General features: G+C 40.4%; 1 protein-coding gene across 1 annotated transcript in view; it reads left to right on the forward strand.

Moving 5' to 3' along the window:
* CYGB (cytoglobin) overlaps positions 1–24,076 on the forward strand; it is a 62,965-nt gene that overhangs the window by 12,402 nt on the left and 26,487 nt on the right. The gene's annotated exons all lie outside the window — the stretch shown is intronic.

A 24,076-nucleotide genomic window follows, 5' to 3' on the forward strand; every position in this document is an offset into this window, starting at 1 on the left:
TCACGGCGGTGTTGTGTTCGCAGCAGTGTTCCGCTGGTGTTACCGTGCAAGAGGCTGTGTATGGCGTATATAGTGTGTGTGCATGTGTGTGTGTGGTGCATACAGGGTATACAGTGTGTGTGTGTGTGTGTGTGTGGTGCGTATGGCATATACATTGTGTTTTTGTGTGTGGTGCATACGGTGTATACAATGTGTGTGTGTGTGTGGTGCAACGGGGTTTTGCTGGTTGTACCACGCAAGAGGCTGGTACCACCAGCAGTTTCCATATTGAGGCACCCATCACTTGGGTGTCCCAATATGGAGGTCGGTGAACTTCCGGAACAGGATGTAAAGACATTACAAGGTAAGTAAATACATGATAGATAGATAGATAGATAGATAGATAGAAAGATATAGATCTATCTAGGTAGATAGGTATATCTATACTGTATATATAATTGTCTAAGGGGTATTTCCGTTTGTCTGTCTGTCTTTCTGTCGGCAACTTCCGTCAAGGAAATCCCGCGTCGCTGATTGGTCTCGCCAGCTGCCTGTCATGGCTGCCGCGACCAATCAGCGATGGGCACAGTCCGATTAGTCCCTCCCTACTCCCCTGCAGTCAGTGCCCGGTGCCTGCATACTCCCCTCCAGTCACCGCTCACACAGGGTTAATGCCAGCGGTAACAGACCGCGTTATGCCGCGGGTAACGCACTCCGTAACTGCTGCTATTAACCCTGTGTGACCAAGTTTTTACTATTGATGCTGCCTATGCAGCATCAATAGTAAAAAGATCTAATGTTAAAAGTAATAAAAAAAAACAAAAAACCTGCTATGCTCACCTTCCGTAGTCCGACGATACGCTCGCGCCTGCCACCAGCTTCCATTCCCAGAGATGCATCGTGAAGTTACCCAGAAGACTTAGCGGTCTCGTTCGCAATGCATCCTGGGAACGAAAGATGGCGGCAGCCGTGCGCGCATCGCCAGAGCTTCGCTGGATCCCGCCGGCGGGTGAGTATATAACTATTTTTTATTTTCATTATTTTTTTTTAACAGGGATATGGTGCCCACACTGCCCATACTACGTGGGCTGTGTTAGATACCGCGTGGCTGCTATATATTACCTGACCAGTGTTAGATACTATGTGGGCTGTGTTCTATACTGCGTGGGCTGCGTTATATACTACATGGCTGCTATATACTATGTGGGCAGTGTTATTTACTACGTGGGAAGTGTTATATACTACGTGGCTGTGCTATATACTACATGGGCTGTGTTCTATACTGCGTGCTATATACTACGTGGCCACTGTTAGATACTATGTGGGCTGTGCTATATATTACGTGGGCTGTGTTATATATTACGTGGCCAGTGTTACATACTACGTGGGCTGTGTTATATACTGCGTGGGCTGTGTTATATGCTACTTGGGCAGTGTTATTTACTGCGTGGCCTATATTCACGCATCGGGTATTCTACAATATGTATGTATGTATATAGCAGCCGCATGGTATATACCACAGGCCACGTAGTACTTCAATATGCTACGTGGCCTGTGCTATATACTATGTGGCTGCTATATACATATATACATACATATTCTAGAATACCCAATGCGTTAGAATCGGGCCACCATCTAGTATCTATATATATCCATACATATATTTATGTACAAGTATCTGCATCTGTGTGTAATACATAAACTGTATATGTATATAAATAAATCTATAATATATATATATATATATATATACATATATATATATATATATATATATATATATATATGTATATATATATGTCTTCTTTAGCTGGCAATATTCCAATTTGGAAATTAGGTGAGGGGGAAAAAGCAGAACACTATAGAGCTGAGGAAATAGGTCATGTTGTCAGTTCTCATTTCATTACCACCAAACGTAAAGCTTTAATCTTGCTCTGCCAGTTTCACACTGACTACATCCTTGTCACGTACAGGGAATATCGGTTCTATACCCACATTATAACGGCCATGTTAATCAGCTCGCATATTGTCTTCACCTGCATTTCTACTGTTCTAGGTGCCTACTCTACGTCCAGTTATGAGTCATGGGATTGAGTAGGTGAGAAAAGCATTTTAGGAAAGCCTCCGTACAATGGTCACCTGTATCATCCTCCACATTCTCTATACCTGTTCCCTCCTCCTACTCTGTTTTCTGTGAGACCCCTCTCTCCTCCTCTTCTCTATCTGTCTCCTGCTGCTTCCCTGGCATCTCCTGGACCATTTGTGAATTAGCCGAGGGCGGCTGTTATAATTACATAGTTAATTAGCATCTGCTCATTAAATTGGAATTACATGCTGACTGTGAGGGGCCAGGCCCTGCCACTGTGCACGAGTATTAATACATAATGTGTTTATATAACATATATACTTATGGGTATTCAAGTAATTAATGAATTCCAAGCCTCTCAAGCCTTGGAAATAGTTAATCCTTTCGTTATAAAGCTTTTTTTTGTCACCCACCATGCAGAAGGGTGATTGTCAGACACCAACCATAGTGTGCTGGGATGTTTGGATATATATGCACATAGCACAGCATAAAAACATACAAAGTGCACAATACTACAAATTATTATTATTTATTGTTATAGCGCCATTTATTCCATGGCGCTTTACATGTAAGGAGGGTATACATAATAAAAACAAGTACAATAATCTTAAACAATACAAGTCATAACTGGTACAGGAGGAGTGAGGACCCTGCCCGCGAAGTCTCACAAATCCTGCAGATCCACCAATATAACACAATGTTACTACTTGTACATGTTTTAGATTGAGTGACTGCATCAGTCACAATGCTGGATGACTGTTTTGCTTCATGTATGTTTGTTTGCTATCCCCTATTACTAAAAAATTGTATGTAATTTAAAGGAAAGCTCCAAGGCTTACATAGAATTTATGGATGTGGGAACACGGTCTCTACATTACCACAGGGACATGTGCAGGGCTCACCTTGGTAACAGGCTACACAACATGAGCAAATAAAGAAGGGAGGGAACTGGTCCAAGGGTCACGCCGTCCTTTTTTATTAAAGAGAATTGGAAAGGAAATGGTAAACAGGCCCCCTCTATCACATATCTATCTATCTATCTATCACATATCTATCTATCTATCTATCTATCTATCTATCTATCTATCTATCACATATCTATCTATCTATCTATCTATCTATCTATCTATCACATATCTATCTATCTGTCTAATGTCATCTATTCATCCACCTATCCACTTTTGCCTAGTTTTTTCCATTTAGACAGTTACTTTGGTTACGATAGGGTAAGTCAAAAATTTTCATCACTCCTGGTCTTTGCAATTTCCCGTGACCCCCAATTGAAAGAAACCTATCAGATACCTTCACCTCCAACTCACCAAAACCATTTCTGTGTAGCCCTTTATGAAATAAACCATTCCATCCCTACATTACCCCAAAGTGTTTCAACAGCGATAAATTATGTTTTGAAGTACAGTCTGGTAGTTCCTTAGGGCATGATGCTGCACATACAGCTCCGCAGGCTCTGCTGTATTCCTTTACTTGCAGCACCCTTCCTTGGCTGATTGACAGGCCATTTGCTCTAGTGCACTGACCACTGACCTGTCAGTCAGCCATGGAAGGGTGCCTATAGTCCAGCAATACAGCAGAGACTGACGGGGCACAAGAGAATCGTGTGGCTTTTTTTTTAAAAGGCTACATAGTAATATTAATGGTTTTTGTGGGAGCAGTGGGGATTACTGCTTCTCACGGGTTTCTATTTAAGCATGTAGCTTTTTGCAATAGATCTACTTAAATAAATCGTCAATGCAAATTGCAAAAAAAACACAAGTCTAATCATCGGGATTGTATACCTTGGACATGATATAGCTATAAGCCTTTACATCCTTACAGATTTAGGATCATGGAATTGGCCATGACATTTAGAATATCACTTCCATGGTTTGCCTACCATTCTGAAGCTGCTAGCCTGAAGAGTAGTTACTTGAAAAATAGGCTCTGAACGTATTATGTTTTAAGTTTTAACACTTGTTTTTTTTACACAATTGTTGACTACACTAGTTGTCTGGTCTGGCAATTAAACACTGACTACATGGTAATAGGCAAATCTCAATGGCTGCTATCTGGCCTAGGGAGTGAAAAAGAGAACTTGCTCAGACTGTACAAATTTTTTTTTTAGTAATTAGTATGACCATGTTTAAAGCTATCCCAATTACTATCAAACTGGTCCTCAAATCACTACGTTTTACCACCAAAATATAAGAATGCTAGATGGCAAACTAGCGATATGAGAAAAAGTAGTGGACCAAGAGAGAAGCCCAATTTTGTTATTGATTGTGTTCTAATCACCATTTTGTATCATGGATTAAAAGAGAGGCTGCTAAGAATAAGGAGGCATAAAGTAAAGAGTATATAGAGTATATTGAATATAGAGTTTGATCTGCAGGCAGCATGTCATAGAGCAGGGAGAGCTGAGCAGATTTACCGTATATACAGGTGTGTGAAAAAGGTTCAGTATAACTTGTATTTCTACTTAAATTTTGTAGTTAGTAGTCCAGTGTTCCTTCATCATAATTGTCAGCTACAAAGGTGGACATTGACAGTAGGCAGGGCCTGTGTCAGGTTTGGACCCACCTCACCCAACTGTCAGGCCCCACCTGCGTCTATATTTGCTCACTTCCATGCATATTCACATGAGGCTCAAATACACACTGCTCAAAAAAATAAAGGGAACACTAAAATCCCACATCCTAGATATCACTGAATGAAATATTCCAGTTGTAAATCTTTATTCATTACATAGTGGAATGTGTTGAGAACAAGAACACCTAAAAATGATCAACGTAAATCACAACTAATATCCCACGGAGGTCTGGAGTTGGAATGATGCTCAAAATCAAAGTGGAAAATGAAGTTACAGGCTGATCCAACTTCAGTGGAAATGCCTCAAGACAAGGAAAATGATGCTCAGTAGTGTGTGTGACCTCCACGTGCCTGTATGACCTCCCTACAACCCCTAAGCATGCTCCTGATGAGGTGGCAGATGGTCTCCTGAGGGATCTCCTCCCAGACCTGGACTAAAGCATCCGCCAACTCCTGGACAGTCTGTGATGCAAGTGACATTGATGGATGGTGCGAGACATGATGTCCCAGATGTATTCAATTGGATTCAGGTCTGGGGAATGGGCGGGCCAGTCCATAGCTTCAATGCCTTCATCTTGCAGGAACTGTTGTCACACTCCAGCCACATGAGGTCTGGCATTGTCCTGCATTAGGAGGAACCCAGGGCCAACTGCACAAGCATATGGTCTCACAAGGGGTCTGAGGAACTCATCTCGGTACCTAATGGCAGTCAGGCTACCTCTGGCAAGCACATGGAGGGCTGTGCAACCCTCCAAAGAAATGCCACCCCACACCATTACTGACCCACTACCAAACCGATCATGCTGAAGGATGCAGCGTGAACCTGCTTTCATCTGTGAAGAGCACAAGGCGCCAGTGGTGAATTTGCCAATCCTGGTGTTCTGTGGCAAATGCCAAGCATCCTGCATGGTGTTGGGCTGTGAGCACAACCCCTATCTGTGGACGTCGGGCACTCAGACCATCCTCATGGAGTCGGTTTCTAATCGTTTGTGTAGACACATGCACATTTGTGGCCTGCTGGAAGTCATTTTGCAGGGCTCTGGCAGTGCTCCTCCTGTTGCTCCTTGCACAAAGGCTGAGGTAGCGGTCCTGCTGCTGGGTTGTTGCCCTCCTATGGACCCCTCCACGTCTACTGGTGTACTGGCCTGTCTCCTTGTAGCGCCTCCAGCCTGCACTACCTGAGCCACTTGTGTGGGTTGTAGAGTCCATCTCATGCTACCATGAATGTGAAAGCACAACCAACATTCAAAAGTGACCAAAACATCAGCCAGAAAGCATTGGTACTGATATGTGGTCTGTGGTCCCCACCTGCAGAACCACTCCTTTATTGAGTGTGTCTTGATAATTGTCAAACAGTGTTGTTTCCTAAGTGGACAGTTTGATTTCACAAAAGTTTGATTTACTTGGAGTTATATTCTGTTGTTTAAGTGTTTCTTTTTTTTTTTTTGAGCAGTGTATAAAATATGCACATGCTAATACATTACACTCACATTAATACATTATGAACTCATATACATTGTACAAACATGCACACATATAAAATATGCAGATATACTTAATAGATGCATCTTGTTGAATCTGAGTTGTGGAGGATTGAAAAAAAAATATTATGCCTGTAGCCAATTTAAAGGATGAAACAGGAGATCCTTCTACATTATGTTATATATAAAAAACACAAAAATTGAGCTTGACTTAAGTTGGTACACATGCAGTGTATACACGCATGTGTATACTGCATATACTTTGACGTGGTGGGATTGCTTTTATGCTGTTTTTGATCAAAAACAGTATTATTAAAAAGTCTGTGTTATTTAGATGCACTTTTTGCTTTATACTTATGTACAGCAGGGTTTTTGCTCATTTTTTTCTCTTGTAGGTTTTATTATATTATATATGCATACAGAAACGGTTGTCCAGGGGCTCATGTGCAGTTGATTTAGCTGCACAGTGGTCTACAGTGGAGGGCAGTGGCATACCGCCAATGGCGATAGATCATGCGCCTGCTATGGGGTTTGTGAGTATGAGGGCCCAGGAATCACACTTTCATTTGTATCGGCATCCTGGAATCATTACCTCCTTAATCATTCTCCTTCTGTTTCAGCACAGCGGGTGCGATGATGTCACTACAATGCGCCCACTGTGCGAGCAGTGCAAAGCTGCAGAAGACAGACTAAGGAGACTGGGGCAGTGGAGAATGGGGAGAGATGAGAATTTTGTTTATCTATTTATTTTTTTAATCAATGAGAACATTTTGACGGCCATTACATTGTATGGAAGGCAATGTGGGGCCATTAAATTATATAGAGGTCTACGTGGGGGCCCATTATATTATATGGAAGGCAATGTGGGGTCCAATACATTACATGGATGAGAATGTGGAGCCATTATATTATATGGATGGCAATGTTGTTTCATTACATTATATGGAGTATCTGTGGCCATTATATTATATAGAATGCGATGTGGGGGGCCATTTTATTATATGGAAGGCAATGTGAGGCCCAATATATTATATGGAAGGCAATGAAGGGCCCATTATACTATGTAGAAGATAATGTGGGGCACATTATATTATATGGAAGGCTAGGTGAATCCCATTATACTGTTTGCAGGGTTATAATGGGGCCATTATACTGTTTGGAGGGCTATGTGGGGGATATTATACTGTTTGGAGGGCCAAGTTGGGGCATTTATACTATTTGGAGGGCTATGTGGTGACTGTTATACTGTTTCTTGGACTAGTGAGGGCTGTTATACAGGGTGGAGGTTAGTGTGGGATCCATCATGCTTTGTGCTGGCCATCATATTGGCTGTGTTGTGGGTCACAGTTGGGGTATCATACTGTGTAGGGTCACTATGCTTTGCCAGGTGGGTACAGTAGGGTCATCTTATCGTGCATCTAGAGGGTGCTATAAGGGCTGCAATTTTGTGAGATATGCTTTTCTGTGTCCCACCAATTATTATTATGTTTTCTTCTTTTTTTTATGTATGTGGGGGGCCGATTAAAACGTCTACTATGGGGCCCCATGATTTCTACTGTATGTATGCCCCGAGTGAAGGGGGACCCAGAGAGGAAAAGCTTTGGTAATACAATATATTCTGCTCTCTCCATTCTATTTTCCTCTTCAGACTGAGGTTGGAGAAAGGCCTCTGGCTTCTGTGTGTGTTCAGCAGATGCCTTTATATATTATAAGTTAAGTGCGTTTTTTCACTTGTTTCAAACTTATAAGCTGTGTTATGGAAGACAGAAACTTTAAGAGTAAGCCACAGGTTAAAGTATTGAGTTTGGAAGAATTTTCTGAAGCTAAAGATTTAAATACTATTCTTTTTCTGCCTAGTCATTCTGTAGAAATACATAGAGAGTCATATCTATATACCAGTACATGTCTATTTACCTGTATATTAGAGGTAAAATACGGTAATACACAATTACTACAGAAAAAGTTGGAAAAAGATAATCTAATTTCTAATACCATTTTTATAATTAAATGTCACAGACTAGTAAATAACATGAATGTGTTTGATACGATCCCTGTAATCGTAAAAACGCTTAAAATTAAGTTAGCAGATTTTTCTTATATACACAATTAAAGTTGTTTTTTTGTTGTAATAGTATATGAAAAAGATATATTATTTAACTGCTAATATACAGGTATGTAGAGATGTCCTGTTATAGATACGCATCTCTGTGTACTAGTACTGTATGCCTGTAAAGAAGAAAATTATTTAGATTTTTAGCTTTGGCTTACTGATAAGTTTGCAGCCTGCCATATCACAGGTTGTAAATTTGAATCCAATGAAATGATCACACTTCAGGACAAGCAATGATGATAATGAACTTTATATAAAGGCATCTACTGACACAGACAAGTTTTTCTCCAGCAGTTTGAGGAGGAGATTCAATACAGAAAGAGCAAAATATATTATGTTGCCACAGATTGTCCTACCTGGGCCCCCTCCACCTTAGGTTCCTCTGTAGCCAAATCAACAGCACATACAACCAGAGCCAGCTCCAGGTTTTCGTGGGCCCCAGGTAAATGAGTCTCAGTGGGACCCTTTAACGTGTACCACAATTTATGATGCACAGATACAGGGCACCACGCTTGTGCTGGGGCAATTCAAAAGTTGGCAGTCAAACATAGTGACTGCAGACTTATTATTTTAGACCAGACAGTACAGTCCTTCATACACTATTATGAGCATCACATAGACCTCAATAGAGTATTATAGACACCATATAGTCCTATATACATTATTATGGGCACCACATAGTCCTCCATACAGTATTGTGGGCACCACACAGTCCTCCATACAGTATTTTGGGCACCATATAGTCCTCCATACACTATTATGGGCAAGACATAGTATTCCATACAATATTATGGGCCCAACATAATGCTCCATTCAGTATAATAGGTCCCACATAGTGCTCTATATAGTATACTGGCCTGAACAGTGCTCAATATAGTATAATGGGCCCCATATATTGTTCCACACAAGTACAATGGGCCCCATGTAATGCTCCATACAGTATAATGGGCCCCATATAATGCTCCATACCTTGTAATGGGCAGCACATATTGCTACATTCAGTATAATGGGTCCCACATAGTGCTCCATACAGTACAATGGGCCCCATCTATTGCTCTATACAGTATAATATGCCCCATATATTGCTCCATACAATATACTGGGCCCCTTATATTGCTCTATACAGTATAATGGGACCCATATATTGCTCCACACAGTATAATAGGTCCATATAATCCTCCATACAGTATATTGGGCCCCATATATGGCTCCATACATAAAAAATAAATAATCAAATACTCACCTCTTCCCGTCCCCCCACTGCTATGGTCTCCTCAGCGTCACAGAGCTCAGATGCAGTGGGGAAATGATGGGTGACGAAGTGTCAGCTGATCGCTCCCTCTCCTATCATTATTTTCAACGGTGTTGGCATCTAGGATGCCAAAACAGTTGAAAGTACGAAGAGAAGGGGGGCCTGGTGCCAGCGCCAGCACTCCCTTGACTCACGGGCCCAATAGTGTGCCAGTATCCCCGACAGTGAGTGGGCGCCCCATTTGTGCAGGGCCTCGGGACTTGCCCGGGTGCATCGGGTGTTGACGCTGGCATTACATGCGCCTTTCGACAAGTGTCACTGTATGCACACATGACATAATGTGGTTGTAAAGATATACTATCTAGTGAACTAATATTTGTTCTTCCAGACTTTGCATTTGCTTTTCCAAAAAGTTTAAACAGACTGCCAAGTGACCTCCTGCTTCAGCCATTAAACTGGCTTTAAACATAACATTTTGTTTTTTGGTCCTCTACCACGTGTTGAGAAAAAAAGATGCACATTAACTGTCAAAACTTTCAGAAGAATCAAACATGAAGCAACCAGGAACCCATTATACTACTGTGCTGTCATATGCCACAAATGCAAACTCTCTGGAGTACCCAGAAATACAAGGTATTCTGCGTGCCAAGACATGGCCAAGGTAAGGCAGGCTGAAACCTGACCACCACTGAACAAGATATACTGGCTTCAGACTTGTGTTGGGCAGGGCTGCGGATGAAAGCCTTTGTCCTCCGTTGGCTGCGGATGAAAGCCTTTGTCCTCCGTTAAGCCCTGCCCACTGCCGCACCTCTTCCTTCAGCTCTGCCTACGTCTGCATGTGTCCTGCGTACCCTATCTTTAGCATTGGGTATGCAGGCCATGCAGATGTATGCGGATGCCTCCGCATGCATCGTTTTGACGCTGCACTGATCTGCATCAAACGCAACATGTTGCTTTTTGTTGCGGTCGGCACAGCATCAAAACGACACATGCGGAGGCATCCGCATACATCTGCATGGCCTGCGTACCCAATGTTATATATAGGGTAAGCAGGACGCATGCAGACATAGGCAGAGATGAAGGAAGAGGTGTGGCAGTGGGTGGGGCTTAATGGAGGAAAAAGGCTGCCATCTGCAGCCCTGCCGAACGCTAGTGTGAAACTAGCCATACATAAGATGAAATATCAATACAGGGCCAGGAAATATACGAATACAAGTTTTCTAAAGATTTTATGGACTGAGAAAAGTGTCACTTTTGATGGACCAGATGGATGGGCCCACTGTTGGATCAGCATTGAGTACTGATGTCCACTTCGACTAAGATTCTAGTAAGGTGGAGGTGGGGTATTGCTACAGTATCATATTATTAAAGATGATTTATATGAACTTTTTGGGGTTTAATATGGATTCAAATCAACTCACAAACCTTCGAACAGGTTTTAGTTTTAAGTCCTCTTTTTCTCAGAAGAGGCAATTTGCAGTTTTTAGAAGACACTTTCATCAAGCAGTGGTACAAGAAAAAGTCTGCATCATTCAAGTAAACCATGATTTTTAGGAAAGACAATGTTTAAAAGTATTCCTTTGGTTGGCTAGATAATACAGGTTTTGAAGATAAACAATGACATGGCTCCTTCCTCACTAGACCTAAATCCTACTGACATCCTATGAGCCCTTCTTAACCCTTTAGTTCCAGAGCCAATTTGGTACTTAAAGACCAAGCCAATTTTTACAATTCTGACCAATATCACTTTATGAAGTTATAGCTCTGAAACACTTGAAATTTGAAAGTGTCCCCAAGTGCAGTGGCAAAAACCATCAAGCGCTACAAAGAAACAAGCACACATGAGGACCGCCCCAGGAAAGGAAGACCAAGAGTCACCTCTGCTTCTGAGGATAAGTTTATCCGAGTCACCAACCTCAGAAATCGCAGGTTAACAGCAGCTCAGATTTGAGACCAGGTCAATGCCACACAGAGCTCTAGCAGCAGGCACATCTCTACAACAACTGTTAAGAGGAGACCTTGTGCAGCAGGCCTTCATGGTAAAATAGCTGCTAGGAAACCACTGCTAAGGACAGGCAAGAAGCAGAAGAGACTTGTTTGGGCTAAAGAACACAAGGAATGGACATTAGACCAGTGGAAATCTGTGCTTTGGTCTGATGAGTCCAAATTTGAGATCTTTGCTTTCAACCACTGTGTCTTTATGCGACGCAGAAAAGGTGAACGGATGGACTCTACATGCCTGGTTCCCACCGTGAAGCATGGAGGAGGAGGTGTGATGGTGTGGGGGTGCTTTGCTGGTGACACTGTTGGGAATTTATTCAAAATTGAAGGCATACTGAACCAGAATGGCTACCACAGCATCTTGCAGCTGCGTTCTATTCCATCCGGTTTGCGTTTAGTTGGACCATCATTTATTTTTCAACAGGACAATGACCCAAAACACACCTCCAGGGTGTATAAGGGCTATTTGACCAAGAAGGAGAGTGAAGGGGTTCTACGCCAGATGATCTGGCCTCCACAGTCACCAGACCTGAACCCAATCGAGATGGTTTGGGGTGAGCTGGAATGCAGAGTGAAGGCAAAAGGGCCAACAAGTGCTAAGCATGTCTGGGAACTCCTTCAAGATTGTTGGAAGCCCATTATCGGTGACTACCTCTTGAAGCTCATGAAGAGAATGCCAAGAGTGTGCAAAGCAGTCATCAAAGCAAAAGGTGGCTACTTTGAAGAACCTAGAATATAAGACATATTTTCAGCTGTTTCACACATTAAGTATATAATTAAGTAATAATTAAGTATAATTCCACATGTGTTAATTCATAGTTTTGATGCCTTCAGTGTGAATGTACAATTTTCATAGTCATGAAAATACAGAAAAATCTCTAAATGAGAAGGTGTGTCCAAACTTTTGGTCTTTACTGTACCTTGCGTTTATTTATGGAAAGAAAACAAAAATTTGGCAAAAATTTTTAAAATTTTGCAATTTTCAAACTTTACATTTTTGTGCCTTTAAGATCAGAGTGGTGTCAGACAAAATACTTAATAAATAAAATTTCCTACATGTCAACTTTACATCAACACAATTTTGGAAGCATAGTTTTTTTGTTAGGTCGTTACAAGGGATAAAAGTTGACCAGCAATTTCTCATTTTTCCAACAAAATTTACAAAACTATTTTTTTAGGGACCACCTCACATTTGAATTGAGATTGGGGGGGTCAATATAACAAAAAATACCCAGAAAAAAAAACACCATTTTAAAAACTGCATCCCTCAACCCTCAATGTGCGAAAAACCACATTCAAGAAGTTTTTAACCCTTCAGGTGCTTCATGAGAACTAAAGCAAATTTTTTACTTTGGAATCAAATTTTTTTATTTTCACAAGGGTATCAGGAGAAAATAGATCACTAAATTTGTTGTGCAATTTCTCCTGAGTACGCTGATAGCCTGTATGTAGGGAAAAGCCACTGTTTGGGCACATGGCAGGGCTCAGAATGCAGTGAACACTGTTTGAATTTTTGAAAGCAAAATTGGCTGGAATCAATTGTGGGCGCCATGTCATGTTTGGAGACCCCCTAATGTACCTAAACAGCGGAATCCCCCAATTCTAACTCCAACCCTAACCCCAACACACCCCTAACCCCAACCCTAATGATAATCCTAACCCCAACCCTAACCCTAACACACCCCTATCCCTAATCCCAACCCTAAAAGTAATCCCATCCAACACAATCCTAACCCTAGCCCCAACCCTAACCCTAGCCCAACCCTTACCCTAGCTCCACCATAGCCCAACCCTAATCCTAGCCCCAACAATAACCCTATCCCAACCCAAACCTTAACCCAACCCTAACCCCAAACCCTAACCTCAACCCTAACCCTAGACCTAACCCTAACTCTAGTCCAACCATAACCTTAGCCTAACCCTGGCCCTAGCCCCAACCCTAACCCTAGCCCTAGCCCAACCCTAACCCTAATGGTAAAATGAAAATAAATACGGTACTTTTTTTAATTTTATTATTTTTACTTCACTAAAGGGGTGATAAATGGGGGTTTAATTTACTATTTTTTTTATTTTGATCACTGTTATAGGGTCTATCACAGTGATCAAAATGAATCAATAGGAAAAATTTCCTATTGTTGTCAGGTGCCGGCCGGCAGATCTTGGTGGCCGCACTGCGTATGCGCCCAGCATTTTCTTCCCGAAAGCCCGGAAGACGACGCTGATGGCCGGGGGACAGGACTGGGGCATGATGGAGGGTCCAGGGACACCAGAGGTCCCGGGAGGGCTCGGGGGACCCCATTTCTCTCTCCTCTGATGTGCTAGATCATATCAGAGGAGAGAGATATTAAATGGGAAATCTGACTTTTTTTTTGCGGTCGCAACACTGGGGTCGGCATAATAATTCTGGATCCCTTGTAGTTGCCCAATAATTCTGCACACAGATACTGTATTTTCCTAAGAAAGTCAAAACCTCACTTTTACTTTCTCAAAAATTCAAGTTTATTAACCATTTGGATTGACTGACAGCACTATAATTGTTCAGTAATAAAATGAATCATCAAAAATACAAATTGTCTAATAATTATGCACCCAGTGTAGCAGCTCAACAGTATTTATACCCTTGCATGTTTAGTAATGCAAAAGTATTTTTGTTACGTCATAATGAACTTCCGTGGAAAATAATAGTTTATTTGTGTATATCATTCTTTTGCAAATGTTTCAACTTCAAGAAAATCTGAATTTGGGAAACAAGTCTGTTATGTCCAGTTTAGCAATGGGATTAATTAGAATTTCAGGAAATACAGTATATTATTAGAATTATGCTAGCTATGGGGTTAGTTTTAATTACGGTATATTATTGGAATTATATTATTGATGTCATAAACATTAGACATTAGTTTGGACATTAGTTTGGATGTGATCAACTCTCTGTGGTTGAGCATGTGTGGCATAGCCATAAGATTTACTGGACTCATATTTTATAAATGTTAAGATTGGAATAACCCATTAAATTCTCCACCATTAACCCCTTCACAATGGGGCTAATTTCCATTTTTGCATTTCAGTTTTTTACTCCCCTTCTTCCCAGAGCTATAACTTTTTATTTTTCTGTCCTGACAGACATATGAGGGTTGTTGTTTTTTTTGCGTGACGAGTTGTACTTTTAAATTACACCATTCATTTTAAACACATAGTGAAATGAAAAATGGAAAAAAATTCTAAGTGCGGTGAATTATGAAAAAAATACAATTCTGTCATTGTTTTTTGGGAATTGTTTTTACAGAGTACATTTTGTTTTAAAAATTACTTTGTAAAATTATTTCTCTCATCAATACGATTACGGTGATACCAAACATGTCCAACATGTCCAGCTTTTTTTTATTGTTTTAGTGTTGAAACAAAAATCAGAAGTTTGCAAAAAATTATTTGTGATGGTTGATTTTTTGCAGAGCAAGATAACGTTTTTATTATTACCACTTTGGAATAGATGTAACTTTTTGATCCCTTGCTACAGCCTTTTTTGTGAAATTGCAGTGATTAAAATTTTTTTTATAGGTCAGGGTGTTCCGGACGCAGTGATACCAAATACTGTGTGTGTACTTTTTCCTTTTTTTTTTACATAAAAATTTGTATTTATAGGTATAGTATTTTTATTATTATTCTTATTATTTTTGAATTTAAAAAATATATACTTTTATTTTTACTTTTTTAAACCTTTTTACTTAGTCCATCTCTGGGACCACAGCATCACTGCATATGGCAAAAATTACGGTCTATGTCGAAGCCTGGCCATAGGCAGAGTTTCAAAGGAGCTGCATTATGAAAGGCACAGATGTAATCAACTGACCCCTAGCTGTCATGACAACCCATCAGTAACCTGCGATCAAGTCACGAGTGGGCCGATGGCAGAGAGAATGACGCGCATGCATACCGGCGCATGGAAAATGCTGCTGTCACCCGCAATTTTTAGCAGCAGATCCTGCCTGTAATACACAGCCATCACCTGTAGGGCATGGGGCGGGTGTGACCCTGCTCCATACACCCACTTTCAACTTGTGTAGTACATGTACAGCAGATGTCAAGGGGTTAAATATGGGAAATGTTCTGAACGAATATGCTTTGATTAACAAACTAAAAACTTGCAATTTTAGTTTGTGGTGATTTTTTTTCATGCCAATTAACATATTACTTTTTAAATTTAAGATGTATTTGGACCTCTTCAAATGTGGATAATAGCATGTAACTTTAAACCTGACAAATACTTGAAATTCCCCAAATCATTTCTATGACTGTGTACCCCTTTAAAAGATAAGTCAATAAATTCCTTTATAAACTCAAAGCACTTTTCTAACAGTGAAAAATCATATTTCGAAGTTGTGTCTGGAAGTGCATTGGGGTGAAACGATGCACTTTTAGCTTCTCAGTCTCATGTTGTATTTCCTACCTAATAGCCCTGCCAGCTCGGTTGCTCTCATGCATGGCCACTAAACTGTCAGTCAGAGATGGTAGAGAGTATGCTATTGGGTAGGAGACACAACAGGAAGCAGAGAAGCTAGAAGTGCATAATTATGTCCTAGTGTACTTAGAGACACAAATTCAAAACATGATTTTGACCATGAACATGATCGTTGCTAGAACAGTGCTTTGGGGGTCATGAAGGGCTTGATTGGCTGATCTTTTAAAGGGCTACATAATCATGTTAATCTTTTAAGGGATTGATGGGGTTCGGAAGGGGAAAGTTTCTGACAGGTTCCCTCTAAGGTTATGTTGTGTTATTCTTCATTTTGGAGGTGTCACCTAAGAATTCTTCCTATCCTGAGGCCTGTTGGATACAGCCTTAATGTTGAGGTTTTGTCTTCTGGCACAGTAACAATAGACATTGGAAACCTGCAAGACATGAATTTTATGGATTGTCCCCATTCTTGGGTTGCTGGGAGATGTTCTGGTTGGACAACAAACTACTGTACTTCATGTGTCCTGCAACCTTTAATGCATACAGACAGTTCCATTTTTGTCTTATACATAGTCAGCTTGTGTTATAATACTTGAGTATTTGGGATTGTCTAGATACTACTTAGAAATACAATTTTCAATTTTACTTTTAAAGCAATTTTCTCTATATATCCCCTTGTTGGATGGGTATTTCCTCATTCCACTTGCTAAGAACATGATAGTTGGCTGAAAGCAGACATAGAAAACGGAAGGCCCCTGCGTAGGGCTTGTACTTGCCCTCCCCCCCATCTGTCAGGTTCCACTTGCATCTACAGGTCCTTCTCAAAAAATTAGCATATAGTGTTAAATTTCATTATTTACCATAATGTAATGATTACAATTAAACTTTCATATATTATAGATTCATTATCCACCAACTGAAATTTGTCAGGTCTTTTATTGTTTTAATACTGATGATTTTGGCATACAACTCCTTATAACCCAAAAAACCTGTCTCAATAAATTAGCATATTTCACCCATCCAATCAAATAAAAGTGTTTTTTAATAACAAACAAAAAAACCATCAAATAATAATGTTCAGTTATGCACTCAATACTTGGTCGGGAATCCTTTGGCAGAAATGACTGCTTCAATGCGGCGTGGCATGGAGGCAATCAGCCTGTGACACTGCTGAGATGTTATGGAGGCCCAGGATGCTTCAATAGCGGCCTTAAGCTCATCCAGAGTGTTGGGTCTTGCGTCTCTCAACTTTCTCTTCACAATATCCCACAGATTCTCTATGGGGTTCAGGTCAGGAGAGTTGGCAGGCCAATTGAGCACAGTAATACCATGGTCAGTAAACCATTTACCAGTGGTTTTGGCACTGTGAGCAGGTGCCAGGTCGTGCTGAAAAATGAAATCTTCATCTCCATAAAGCATTTCAGCCGATGGAAGCATGAAGTGCTCCAAAATCTCCTGATAGATAGCTGCATTGACCCTGCCCTTGATGAAACACAGTGGACCAACACCAGCAGCTGACATGGCACCCCACACCATCACTGACTGTGGGTACTTGACACTGGACTTCAGGCATTTTGGCATTTCCTTCTCCCCAGTCTTCCTCCAGACTCTGTCACCTTGATTCCCGAATGACATGCAAAATTTGCTTTCATCAGAAAAAAGTACTTGGGACCACTTAGCAACAGTCCAGTGCTGCTTCTCTGTAGCCCAGGTCAGGCGCCTCTGCCGCTGTTTATGGTTCAAAAGTGGCTTTACCTGGGGAATGTGCACGGTGGCTCTGGATGTTTCCACAGCAGACTCAGTCCACTGCTTCCTCAGGTTCCCCAAGGTCTGGAATCGGTCCTTCTCCACAATCTTCCTCAGGGTCCGGTCTCCTCTTCTCGTTGTACAGCGTTTTCTGCCACATTGTTTCCTTCCAACAGACTTACCATTGAGGTGCCTTGATACAGCACTCTGGGAACAGCCTATTTGTTGAGAAATTTCTTTCTGGGTCTTACTCTCTTGCTTGAGGGTGTCAATGATGGCCTTCTTGACATCTGTCAGGTCGCTAGTCTTACCCATGATGGGGGTTTTGAGTAATGAACCAGGCAGGGAGTTTATAAAAGCCTCAGGTATCTTTTGCATGTGTTTAGAGTTAATTAGTTGATTCAGAAGATTAGGGTAATAGGTCGTTTAGAGAACCTTTTCTTGATATGCTAATTTATTGAGACAGGTTTTTTGGGTTATCAGGAGTTGTATGCCAAAATCATCAGTATTAAAACAATAAAAGACCTGACAAATTTCAGTTGGTGGATAATGAATCTATAATATATGAAAGTTTAATTGTAATCATTACATTATGGTAAATAATGAAATTTAACACTATATGCTAATTTTTTGAGAAGGACCTGTATACATGCACATTTACATACATAAACACAATAGGTATATGTATAAGATAGGCATATTCTAATAGATCAAACAGGCATTTACACAATACATATGCATACAAATAGAGAAAACATGCACACAGGCATATCATGTTTTGTGATGTTTATTTTTAAGAACTATATTAAAAATGCCATTATTTTAATTGTTTTTCATAATTTCTTAGTTGCTTTTGAGTAAGAAATATCCCTGATTTATTTTATCCCTAATATTTTATGCTTGAGAAAGGTCCACACTTTGGACTGAAACGTCGCACATGGGCCAATAAAATACTCTTATTTTTTCTATTGGAGTGCTGCCTTCATCTTTTTGGACAATAGCATGAGGTTTGGTATATACCTGGAAGGATTTTTTGCACCCTCTGTCTTCTTTTGGTGCTGCTTTTTGTTTTCTTTTTCTAATATTTTATACAGGTATATAGAGATATATCTTTGTATACCAGTACAATATGCCTGAAGTAAAGAAGAATAGCATACACCTCTTTAGGAAGAGAAAGTTCTTCAGTAGTTAGCAGTTCATCCTGTGGTTCAGTGCTAACTTTTCTACCAGCTGTTCTAGAGGCTGTAAGGCTAGGTTCATATAGCGTTAATGCAGCCCGTTCAACACATGCGTTAAACGGGCTGCGTTAACGCAAGTGGCGAAATTCTATTGCGCTTGCGCAGATAGAGCTAGCAGATGCTCTATCTGCGCTAGCAGTGACGGACCCTGAAACGCTGCAGCCCCCGTCCAAGGGTCCGTCACTCAATGATGGCATATTGCTAGCGCATGCCCATTTTGGGCGTGCGCTAGCGATGCGCCCAAAATAGAGTTTAATGGCAGCGTTAATGAACTGCGTTACACCGCAGTGTAATGCAGTCCATCTAACGGACCGCCAGAACGTAATGTGAACCTGGCCTAAGATTGAATCTCACCACAGACTACACCAGCTTGGTATGTCAGGTCCCATAAAGGCGCAGCTCAACAATCTCCCGATATACAGTAAATAGAATGGGTTTATACTGCCTAATGCTTTTTATCTGATTTATACAAAAATACATACAGTTGTATATTGTTAAAAACACGGCTCCCTGAGGAAGCCCACGCGAAACGCGCGTTGGGGCTGCGTCTGACCAGTGCAAGGACATATTTGGGTGAGATATGACGTTCTGTATTTGATATATACTATTTGAAGATCTGGGTATTTTTACATAGGTCCATGGCTATGGTGATGATGTGATTTTGATTAACATATATGACACCCAGTATTTTATGATAGTGTTGCAGTATATACATTATGGTTGTTGAAACTCCCGGTCCTATTTATATAATTGTAACTGTGTTGGTCTTTTGTTTGTGTCCTTCACGATACAATTTTGCTTTTCCATATAATAATATTTTTATTGTGTATTTAATGTTATTTTCTTTATATTGATTACTAATAAACATTTGATATATTTTATATGGGTAGTCTGGTACTTCTCTTTTGTTTATAAGTCGAATATTGTGTAGTAAATGTTTTTAATAAGATGCAAGTCATTCCATTTGTCTGGAGCGTGACATTAAGGCTGGGGTCACGTGGCCGTCGATCCTCATCACGCCGATTATGCTAATGTCACTCTGATCAAACTGTGGCAAGGTTTGATCTGAGTGACACTTTAGTGTGATCTGATTCTCTTGCATGAGATAATTGTATCACAGGTGTGGAGAAGATGGAGAACTTAATTTCTCCATCTTCTCCGTTCTCTATGTCCGCGGATTTCGGGCTTCAGCTGGATGACATTCGAGTGCAGTCCGATGTTTCACACGCACTCTTAGACTTGTATGGGTTCACATGATCCAAATATCAAGTTTTCATGAGAAAAAATGGCAGATCTGCACTGCCTTGAAGAATAACATTGGACCAAGTGCTAACCGATAAAACATTGGATAGCATCTGCCATGTTATACAGTCATGTGAGCGAGACCAGTTATTACTTTGCTTGTGAACCTTTTAACATTAAAAAATGATTTAATATCTGCCCAAAAAGGAACAATTGTCAATAGAGCTGCAATTCCCCATACCAGTCTCATAAAATCTACTCTAAACATTTTCCACTAATCATGTCAAGACAAGTTGTTTTCTATAGTAGTATTTGTATACTAGATGTCATATGTTTTTTGTTTGGGAAATATGACAGTAGATTTTTTACCCTTCCTTGAAATACTGTGGGATTTTCATGCGTATTTTCCTTCCCTAACTGTGATTCAGCCCTGATAATGTAAATCAAATTTCATTATTTAGTTGTTTTTTTATTTATAAACGAAACGATAATAGCGACAAAAGCAAAGTGAAACATTGTGTTATAGAAATAGAACATAACAATCAATACCTAGAAGAACTCAAAGTCCTAGAATTCCAAGGCAAACATCCGTAAAATAAGTGGAATTCCATGGTAGTGAGGTTTTTAGTTTCGTCAAAGTTTTTCACTTTATGTGGAGGAAAAGAAAAAGAGCAGAAAGCATCAAGATGGGGCAACACGGTGGCCCAGTGGTTAGCACTCCAGTCTTGCAGTCTTGCAGCGCTGGGGCAATTAAGTGGGACTCTCAGAGAGCAAGAGGCTTCCGTATTCTCTAGAGTCCTGTAACTCCATCCAATAGAACCAAGTTTTATAGAAGGCCTCACATCTACTGTAAAGAGAAGCAGTCAAGTCCTCAATATATCATTGGCCTTAGAAGCCCAAAGGTACGAAGTAGGTGAAATAGCTTTTTTCTAAAACAGAGGATTGGCAGCATTCACTAAAAATCTTAGGAGAGAACGTTTAAAGGAAGAAATGGAGGTCTCACAGAATGGTAGGAAAAACAGTTTAGGGCCCAAGTCGATTGTAATGCCTGTAACTGACCTCATAATGCCCTTCTCTTTAGTACAGAATGGTTGTAATACCGGACAGGACTAAAAGATGTGAAAGATATCGCCCTTATGAAATATACATCTCTAACACTTAGAGTCAATGGAGGAAAACATTTTGTTAAATTTAACTGTAACCCTATATTACCTTGACAAGAGTTTGTAGTTCAATACCTGCACACTTGAACTTATGGAGGATTTATGCGTCAAGGACACCACCTTACCCCTCTGTTCTATTTTAAAGAGTGATGCCCAAAACTTCCCATTGTGTTAAAAATCTGGGAGAGGTTGGTTTGAAGGCTTGAAAAACAGGGAGTATATATATGAAAGTGTCTGATGAATCACAACCTCTCCTACATATAGATTTTCAAATGCGGAAGGGCATTGTGTGTATTGGGTATAATTTAGGAGGGATCTGAGAAAATGTCGGTATTGGAGAGAATGCCAGGTTCCCAGTGGCATAGGGTCCACAATATCTTGCAGTGCCTCTAAGAGGCCAATCAGTGCTTGTTTCAATTTGCGTAATGCTAAACGTTAACCGAGAGATCTAGAGCTGGAAACCTGGGTCTGATAAACCAGGGGGAAGACTGGAGAACCAGTAATGGGAGGTAATGGATATTGCATGGAAAGGAGTTTGCGTATCTCTGGTCTGGGTAGGATGAGATTTCAACAAGGGATGGGAAATGTTGGGTAGCCAGGAAATTACAGACAAAACTCTGTTCTATTTGCACCCATGGCTTCAAGGAGACACGTCTGCACCAATCTGTTACTCTAGACATATCAGCAGACAAATAATATGTCTTTACATCTGGAACGCTCAAGCCACCTCTGCTTTTTGGTCTACTTAGGAGGTACCGCAGAAGTCTTGCAGGTTTGCTCACTGATAAAATGCCTTTTTGTAGGGAAGTAAAAGATTTGAAAAAAGAGCTAGGAATTTTAACAGGCAGGGTTTGAAGGAGATAAAGAATGACATTCATTTTAAGGATTTCAGTTCAAGCAAAGTTGACCATTTTGTACAATCCAATTTATTGGCTGGAGAATGGCAGAAAATTAAGTTTGAAGATGGAATTTATATCTGCTGAAATGAAAATGCCCAAGTACTTCATGGACTGTGGTGACCAACAAAATTTAAACAAAATCTGCAGTGATAAGACTATTTTCAACAAGAGATTTATATTCAGGGCCTCTGATTTAGATAAATTAATTTTAAAGTTAGAGAAGGAAGCATACTGTATCTTTTAAATTCCAACATTAAACTAGGGAGTGAGATGATCGGATTAGTGATAAAAAATAACAGGTCATCAGCCTAGGCTGCAATTTTATAGGAGATGTTTTCAGTCTTTAAGCCCGTAATATCTGGGTTGGATCTGATATGACAAAAGAAGGGCTCGAATAAAAATTAAAGGAGAACTGGAGCAGCCGAGTGGCATTTTTAATAGGAGATGTCTCGGAAAGAATACCATTCACTGGAAAACTACTCTAATGTAGAGAGAGTAACTCCACCTTAGCATGGAGCTCTGCAACCCTATTGATTTTAGCACCTCTTCCATAAACACCCAGTTGACCCAATCAAAGGCCTTTTTGACACCTGTAGATAGAGGAGCATCAAAGGAGTGTCTTCCCCAAGTCAAAATAGCTCATAGAGGTTTCCAGGAACTGGTCCCACAACAGATTACCCCTTAAAAAATGTTACTATCAGTAACTTTATAAATACTTTACTTATTAGATAGGAGGACTGACGGTCATGCCAACATAAGTCAGCTATAGTGCCGGCTATGAAGCTGTTCTGCTCTGGCTTTATATCCCACCAGTCAATATATTTTAGGCAACCAGAGAAGATTTGCTATATAAAAACTAATGCATTGTAACAATCAAGCGAGAATATACATAGCAGAAATGCAATGGAATGATGGCCAAGATTATCCCCATGGGAAATTGTTCCCATCTTTGTGATATGATAGAATGAAGATTCTTTCCTGACCCAAGAATGAAATGTAGTTTTGCCGGAAGAGTGAAACGTTTAAATATATGGCCAGTTTTAGTGATTTCAATAAACTGTGTGGGCGGTCATGTGGAAATGCCCAAAATACTCGGTTGTTTGCACAATTAAATAGTAATAGAGTACATGAAGCAGATCTGTACATTGGTAATGTAACTTTATTTAATCACAGCATTTTACCATTTGTAAGATTTTAAATCTCAACATGTTCTGAGAAAATCCCTTAAAAAGGATTATACTCTAGCGAAATGCTTAAAGGGTTTGACCAACAGGATTTCGCCTGTTCTTGGGGCATATCTAGAGTGGCTGTAGGGGATGTAGTCACAACCGGGCCCTGAAGTCTAGAAGTGCTCAAAAGGTCTCTTTGGCTCATATGAGAAGACCAATGCAATGAAAGATATGTCATAGTTGGGGCCCTGTTAGAAATTTTGTCCTGGGGCTTGATGTTATGTTTCTGACTTGTCTAAATAACCTATCACCTGGACTTCATAGTATGGAGTCTACTGTCTAGAACCTCACTCTAAGCCAAAGCAGAAAGCTCAGAATCGCAATTACTTATATATGGGACTACTATGCAATGGTATCTTCAGTGTCCAGAGGCAGATCTCATATTAAAGGGGTTTTTCTTCTATAACATTCTCCAGTCTATTGGTTAGCACCTGGTAAAAATAATATAAAGAGCCATTATTCACTTTCTCCTGCTCTATTGTTTCCTTTCTTCATTCAGAGGCTGCAGTGGTGAAATCATGACTACAGTGCACATCACTGCTGCAGCCAATCTTTGAGGGTAGCAGCTCATTTGACATTGGGCTCGATGTGCACTGGAATCATGATGTCTCTCA

Source organism: Ranitomeya imitator, chromosome 2, assembly GCF_032444005.1.
Source record: "Ranitomeya imitator isolate aRanImi1 chromosome 2, aRanImi1.pri, whole genome shotgun sequence".
Taxonomy (NCBI): Eukaryota; Metazoa; Chordata; class Amphibia; order Anura; family Dendrobatidae; genus Ranitomeya; species Ranitomeya imitator.